We start from the raw sequence: 8,722 nt of genomic DNA on the forward strand, positions 1-8,722 counted from the left end.
ACAAAATATTCCTAAATGGTTCCTATTCATTTCAATGATCACAAATTAATAAAGAACATTTCTTATTTCAGAATTTATCTTCTTAATATTGTATAATTCATAAAAACTTGCATTATTCCAGACATTATAAATATGCAAAAAGAACAAAAAAAATCTATTTTACTATGTACACAATATTCTTTGCAAAATTGGCCTCAGCTTCAAATGTTGTCAATTGGTCTGTGTTGAACATATGACACCCTGTGCCAATCAGGTCCTAACATCACCCCATGCAAAGCCATGTGATACAATGAACCAATCAAATTATGAAAGCAAGCATCCTGGGCCATTATGGTGGTCCTGTGTTACGTACTCTAGTCATCCTCCACCACAGTGGTTCTCTCACTCTGCACACCCTTTGAACTCTCCAGTTAAATCCAGATCAAGTATTTTGACTCTTTTGTTGTCTTTCCACCAAGGCCACTCCACTTCTTTTTAGTGGGGGTGATGGTGCTTGCCATTTTATGCAAGAACCAGAAGCACCATTAAGTCTTCTGTGTGTGTCAAAGAATTCCTGAAACTTACATCACTGCTGAAAATTTGAGTCAGGCCACAGGCTGAAGAGGTGCAGGCGGTCAATCCATCTGAGCAAACTTCTCAGCCAGCACAATGCAATGTTCCACCCAGGAAATGCTTTTATTTGTTTCTCATTCTGCCACTCAGATCTAGCTGTGATGGCCAGATGACTTGGCCTTTTCTGCATAACGCCGAAGGCCAGCTCAAGTTGTCTCCTGGTTCTCTTTTCCAATGACAAGTTCAGGTTGACTAGAGGATATTATAACTGGTATACGCTGAGCCAATGGATCAAGATAAAGGACTTTTGGATTGGATGTTCAGCATCTGGCTAGTAATGACGCAGGTTTTAACAGTAATATCTGGATATTGCACACCTTGAATGCACCATAAAAAAATACTTAGTACCTTTCCAGTTATCTGCTGTTCTGTGGACAAACCAATAATATTGCACAGCAAAAATCACATGTAATAATGTGGTAAAAAAACTAAAAAAATAAAATGGCATTGAGTCATAGAATCATAGAACTATACAGCATGGAAACAGGCCCTTCAGCACAACTTGTCCATGCCAAGCAAGTTGCCTAACTGAGCTAGTCCCATTTACCTGCATTTGGCCCATAGCCCTCTAAACCTTTCCTATCCATGTACCATTTTAATGTATTAATTTTAATTGAACTTTTAGCAACCTTGGAATATCTCGAAGTGCTTTACAGATATCTGAATAGTTTTGAACCTTAGACCCTGGTGAACCTTGGGTGTCACAGTGGTGCTGCTCTCACAGCTCCAATAACTTGGCTTCCATTCTGACCTCCCATGCTGTCTTTGTAGAGTTGGTAAATTCTCACTGTGACTGCGTGGGTTTATCCCAGGTGCGCTGGTTTACTTCCACACCCCTAAAATATGCTCATTGTTAAGTTAATTGGCCACTGTACTAGTGTAGGTAGGCACTGGGTGCATCAAAGGAAGTTAAAAGGTGAGAAACAAAGGACTGCAGATGCTGGAATCCAGATGAAAAACACTATGATGCTGGAGGAACTCAGCAGGCCAGACAGCATCCGTGGAGAAAAGCAGGTGGTCAACGATTCAGTAAACGTTCCAAAACATTGACCATCTGCTTTTCTTCATGGATGCTGCTTGGCCTGCTGAGTTCCTCCAGCATCATAGTGTTTTTCATCAAGTTAATAGGTGTGTGTGAAAGAATAGGTTACAAGAAATAAGTGGGGAATGGAATTTCTCTGATACCCAACATAGACTCAATGAGCCAAATGGCCTCCTTCTATACTGTAAGAAAATGTGAATGCAGTGCTGTAAGATGAGAAATGTTGCAGCCAATCTGCACAGCAAGGTCCTACTGACAGCATTGAGACAGAAGGCCAGTTCATTCTTTTTTTAATGAAACAATAGTAGGTAAGGTCAAGAGATTGAAGATTGAAGAAACTCTACTGCCCTTCTTTGAATAGTGCCATGGGATCTTTTAGATCTATCTTTTATGTTTAAAGCCTCATCTAACCCTCTCCAAAGTACACTTCCTTAATAATGAAATAGTGACCTCGATTAAGTCCACAAATCCAGCAGGGAGACTTGAACCCATAACTTGAGGAGTAATATCAATTGAGCCAAGATGAAACTGAAGGAATGAAAAACCATCATTGCTTTGTGTGCACTTATGCTCATTAACAGGTGCACCTACATTATAAATCAAATCAGATTCCAGCAATTTAACAGCAACTCCCATTCCACAATGCCTAATGCCAAATCTCTGATGGTATATTGTGATGCTATAAAGAAAGTCTAAAACTGTCTGTTGCACAGATCATAATGTAACTTAAGAAGAGAACAATGTTCCTTGACTGTCATCCAGCTCATTGTTGATACCCTAAGGTGAGATGCTATTGCTGAAAACCTATATAAAGGAACTTGTGTTGGCTCCATAGCAGTGTGGGGAAAAAGACAATGTCACTTCAGTTGCACACATTTCAATAAGCATGCTGGATGTGTTACTCCTGTCAATAATAGGTGTGTGACATTGTGAAAACAAAATGCTCCATCAGTCCATGAGTAATTCTATGTTCTTTTTTCTCTCCTCTTTTCCATTGTGTGACTTTTACCTGTGGTTTAGCATGAATATGTAAATACCTTGGCTTACTTAAGGAGCAACAGGGTTATGTGACTGTAGCCATGTTTGGTGACTCAGTTTTATTTTCTTGCTGTAAAAAAATGTGCATATCTACTCCATCCAACAAATATCTGAACACCTTCCATACTGCTAATTAGAAGTAGACACCAGGGTCCCATACCAACTCATGTAAGGCATGGCTTTTGAGAAAAAGACTGATGAATAGATTGGACAAGCACAAAAAGCACCCATTTGTTGGCAACAACCAAAATAACCTGCATTTACATTCCATCATTAAAATATCCCAAGCACTTCAGAGAAGATATATCAGGCAAAAATTGACACAAGCCACATAAAATAGCATCAAAACAAGTGACCTGTAATGTTGTCAGACTGTTAGCTTTTAAGGAGCCATTTAAAATCAGAGAGATTGAGCAATGAATAAACTGGAGAAGGATATACTGATTGGAGTGGGTGAACCCACAGAGGGATTTGAACACAGGGATGAGAATTTAAAATTCAAAGTCTTGCAGAAAATCAGAAGATAGCAAAAGATTTCATGACTTACATAAAAACATATTATCTAAACTTAAAGAGTGCTGGCACACCAGATGTGGTATGCATCAACTTGAATTTTAAAAGATTATTCAAAGTGGACAGTGATACATCAAAATAATAAGGATAGAATATCATATAATATATAAGGAGTCATTCACCTTCCAGTCCAGGTGGCTCCACTCCAGCATGCTCAGGACCTACCAGACACAACAACTTATCTCGGAAGTGTGTTGAAAGTCTGGGCTGCAGGTGAGACTGAAACAGCATGGGTTCAAATCCCCGCTCACCAGCATACTACTAGCTAACATCCAGGCCATTGAGAACAAAGTTGATGAACTAAGAGCAAGACTGACCTTCCAAAGAGAACTGAGAGACTGCTGTGTGTCATGTCTCATCAAAATGTGGCTTATGCCTGCATCACCTGACTGCGCCATACAAACTGAGGGCTTCTCAATTCACCAAATGGACTGTACAGCATCCTTGGGCAAAGTTAAAGGTGGAGGGGTCTGCTTCCTAATCAACATCTCATGGTGCTCGGATGTGACAGTCCAGATGAGTTCCTGCTCACCCAGCCTGGAATATCTAACGGTGAAGTGTCGCTCATACTACCCGCCAAGGAGCTCACCTCAACTATCCTGATGGCAGTCTACATCCCACCCCAGACGGACATGAAGCCTGCACTCAGTGAACTATATCTGTGGTCAATGGCCTAGAAACAGGATACCCTGACGCTCTCTTCATCATTGTCAGTGACTTCAACCAGGCAAACTTCAAGAGTGTGTTACCAAAATACTACCAGCACGTCTCCTGTCCTACCAGGGATTCAAAGACCCTTGACTTTTGCTACACAACCGTCAAAGTTGCCTTCCGAGCCACCTCCCACCCTCAGTTTGGTAAGTCAGACCACCAGGCTGTGCTCCTATCTGCATACAAACAGAAGCTGAAACAGGAGGATCCAGTACAGAAAGTCGTACAGTGCTGGTCTGAGGAAATAGATGAGCTTCTACATGACTGCTTTGAGTCGGTAGACTAGTCCATGTTCAAAGACTCAGCAGCCAGCCTAGATGAGTATGTCACCAACGTCACAGACTTTATCAGCAAGTGTGTTGAGGACTTTGTACCAAAGAGGACAATCCGAGTGTTCCAAAATCGGAAACCATGGATAAACCAGAAGATTCATTTCCTGCTGAAGTCTAGGACTGCAGCATTCAAATCAGGTGACCCTGACCTTTACAAGATAAGACCCCCATAAAGCTATCAGGGATGCCAAGAGACAATACCAGTCCAAAATTAAGTCCCAGACCAGCCATCAGTTGTGGCAGGGCTTGCATACTATAATGGGCCAGAAAACGAAGTTGGGCAGTGTCACCGACAGCAGCGCATTCCTTCCTGATGACCTTAACACATTCTATGCACATTTTGAACAGAAGAGGATTGGAATGTCACCACCCACCTCGACAGCCTCCAATGCACCTGAACCCGCAGTCAACGTTGCGGACATAAGATCAGTCTTCTGGAGAGTGAACCCATGGAAAACATCTGGCCCAGATGGTGTCTCTGGCTGTGTCCTCAGATCCCGCACAGATCAGCTGGCGGGGCTATTTGCAGACATTTTTAACCTCTCCCTGCTTCAATTTGAGTTTCCCACCTACTTTAAGAAGAGCACTATCATCCCGGTATCTAAGAAAAACAAGGTAACGTGCCTTAATGACTATCGCCTGGTGGCTCTGACATCCATCATCATGAAGTGCTTTGAGAGGCCTGTCATGGCACACATTAACTCCAGCCTCCCAGACAACCTTGCAATTTGCCTACCACCGAAACAGGTCTATGGCGAATGCCATCTCCTGGCCTTATGCTCATCTCTGGAGCATCTGGACAGTAAAGACACTAACATTAGACTATTTTTTATTGACTACAGCTCTGCCTTCAGTCCTATAATTCCAAGCAAACTCATCACCAAACTCCTCGACCTGGGACTCAACACCTCCCTGTGCAACTGCAATCTTGACTTTCTAACCAACAGACTGCAATCAGTGAGGATAGGCAGCAACACCTCTGCCACCATTATTCTCAGCACTGGTGCCCACAAGGCTGCATTCTCAGTCCCTACTCTACTCTCTATATACTCATGACTGCATGGCCAGATTCTGCTCTAACTCCACCTACAAGTTTGCAGATGATACCACCGTAGTGGGCCATATCTCAAATAACGATGAGTCAGAGTGCAGGAAGGAGATAGAGAGCTTAGTGACATGGTGTCATGACAATAACCTTTCCCTCAATGTCAGCAAAACAAAAGAACTGGTCATTGACTTCAGGAAGGGGGGGTGGTGCACGTGCTCCTGTTTACATCAATGGTGCTGAGGTCAAGAAGGTTGAGAGCTTCAAGTTCCTAGGAGTGAACATCACCAATAGCTGCCCTAGTCCAACCACAGAGATGCCATGGCCAAGAAAGCTCACCAGCGCCTCTATTTCCTCATGAGGCTAAAGAAATTTGTCATGTCCCCTTTGACCCTCACCCATTTTTATTGATGCACCGTAGAAAGTGTCCAATCCAGATGCATCACGGCTTAGTATGGCAATTGTTGTCTCCATGATCGCAAGAAACAGCAGAGAGTTGTGGACACAGCCCAGCACATCATGGAAACCGGCCTCCCCTCCATGGACTTTGGACTACACTTCTCACTGCCTCGGTAAAGCACCCAGCATAATCAAAGACCCCACCCACCCCAGACATTCTCTCTTCTCTCCCCTCCCATCAGGCAGAAGATACAAAAGATTGAAAGCATGTACCACTAGGCTCAAGGACAGCTTCTATCCTGCTGTTAAAAGCATTGAATGGTTCCCTGGTACGAAAAGATGGACTCTTGACCTTACAATTTACCTTGTTACAACCTTGAACCTTATTGTCCACCTTTCTCTGTAACTGTAACACTTTATTCTGCATTCTGTTATTGTTTTACCTTGTACTACCTCAATGCACTGTTGTAATGAATTGATCTGTATAAACAGTATGCAAGACAAGTTTTCACTGTACCTCAGTATATGTGACAAAAATAAACCAATTTACCAATATAGTTCAACCTCATTGCAATGACAAATATTTAATGATATCAAAATTATCAAGTTACTTTACACATAAAAAATAACCTTGAAAATTTCCACTCAGTTTCGCAGCAGTAACTTCTCATTTCTGAGTTATTTGGTTGCTAGTTCAGGCCCAACTCTAGGGTGTGAGCATAAAATCTAGAGGAGTTGTTCTTCAGATGAGACATTATATAAGGTGCAGTCTCCCTGTTCAGGTAGACATAAAAGATGGCATGATATCATTAAAAGAAAAGCTGCATGGTTCTCATGCAGTCCTAGTCAGTATTTACCCATAAGTCAGTGTCACTAAGAGAGATTATCTGATCAATCATTCTATTGTAATTGTGGAATCTTACTCTGTGTAAATCAGTGTTGTATTTGTCAAGGATAGCTGGAAATCAAGAATAATTAATTTGTTGTGAAGTGCTTTGGGAGGTCCTGAGGATGGAAGAAATGTATTACCTAAAAAGTGGATTGTGCAGTGCCACATTTTTGTGCATTACACAATTCATTTTCAATTTAAAAAATAAATTTAATGGAAAATCTGGCACAATGCAACATTTTAATTTGGAAATATATTTCTAAGTAAGGGTATACCACCTGCAATTGGTGACCATAATGCAAAACAATTCCATGGACTTGGTTTTAATGCCATTGAAAAAATACAAAAGACATCCACAGCAAAGATAATGAAAAAAAGGTGCATGTATAGCATTGGTTTATTTGGGGCAATAGCTGGAGATGAAACAAAGTACAGTTCTAGCTTTCAGAAGATAATTAAAGAAGATGCATCTGTGAAGGCCAGTGCTCTCATTTTCACTGCTGTGGTCAAACACCAAAGACATTGAAAAGGCAGCTGTATTCTTGGAGAATTTTTGAATTCCATATGTGAAGGAAGACATTGCAACCTGGTGAGTCAAATATTCTAATGATTCAGAAGGAGCATTGTGAAAAATGTCAAAAAAAAGGAATCTAAAATGTTTTTTTACATTGAGAAAGTGTCAGTAGAAATGTTATTGAAGTGATACTAATAGGCAACCTGGTTAACTGGGCTGATCTAAGTTAAACAACATGCATTTCCATGTTACTCAGTAGGTCCTAATCTTAATCTCCATAATGCTTACTGACAACTAATATTTGAAGCATGAAACTAGATGTAGAGTGAATCCCTATAAATTGGATGTTATAATCACTATGAATACAGAGATCACTGTTATGTCATGCCCATAACACACTCCGTTAATTAGGTAGACATATCACAAGGGAAATATTGCATAGATCAAAAAGTATATGTGCATTCTTTGATCACTGTACATTAACATAGCATAGTGCTGAATGAGATGTGAGGTCAAAAATGAGGAATAGAATCTGAAAAAGAGGTAAAATAGGAAACTGAATAGACATTGATGTGGAGCAGAGAAATTATAAATGCCTCGGGGGCAGAGAAACTAGGTGGCAGACAAGAAAAGGAGACACATTGAGACAGAGCACAGACAGTGGAGAGAAATAAACCCTGGGGAAACTCGCAGTTCTTAGAAAGAAGGTGCCAAGAAGAGGAAAGAGAATTGTACAGAAGTGAAAAGTGGCACCAGTGGAGATAAGAAACTTCAAGGCAATGTCAGTGAAAAGGAGACTCACTGAGAGACAGGGGGTAATAAGAGAGAGAGAAACTGAAAGACAGGGAGGAAGAGATGCCATTAGTGTACAGATGGGAAAAGGGATCTCCCTATCCAGGAAATTATTCATATCTGTCAATTACAGGGTTTCAGGGTGATGAGGGGTTGCTCTGCAATGCCAGAGTGATCTATAGTGCCAATTTAATTTTGCCAAAAATGAAAACGTCATGGGTATGAAATACTTCATTGCTGATGATCTTATTTGGATTTCATTTTGGGTGGGGGGGGGGGCTATAGTGACAACATTGATAGAAATGTAATCGATATCAGAATGTAGCCAAACCGAATCAGTTAAAATATTGATCTCTTAAAAAATGTAAGTTAACCTAGAATAGACGTCTAGTCTTCTTCCAAAGGGATAATAAATGAGTTCGTTCCCAGTGTGTTATAAACCATGCAATTGGCCAATAATCGTTGATAATGCTGTAGACAAGAGTCTTTCTCTCTTCACGGGCAGTTGCTTGGGATCGAGTATGATTTGCTTCCACTTCGGGTTTTTGGATTCTGAGTTGTCCTTTGAGGTCAATGTGGGAACTGCAGAGATTTCCACAAATGCATCGCTGTTTCTGAAAACACCGCCAGTAACAAGTGGTGCAGCAGAACACGTCGGAGATGTGGCACAGGGTACGTAGCATAACGCACACGGGAGACCCTGAAACTCTGAGCGTGTTGCACGCAACAATGACTTGCTGATAATGGCAATGGTATGGGCAGATCGAGAAACTTC

Source organism: Pristis pectinata, chromosome 5, assembly GCF_009764475.1.
Source record: "Pristis pectinata isolate sPriPec2 chromosome 5, sPriPec2.1.pri, whole genome shotgun sequence".
In the NCBI taxonomy this organism is placed as follows: Eukaryota; Metazoa; Chordata; class Chondrichthyes; order Rhinopristiformes; family Pristidae; genus Pristis; species Pristis pectinata.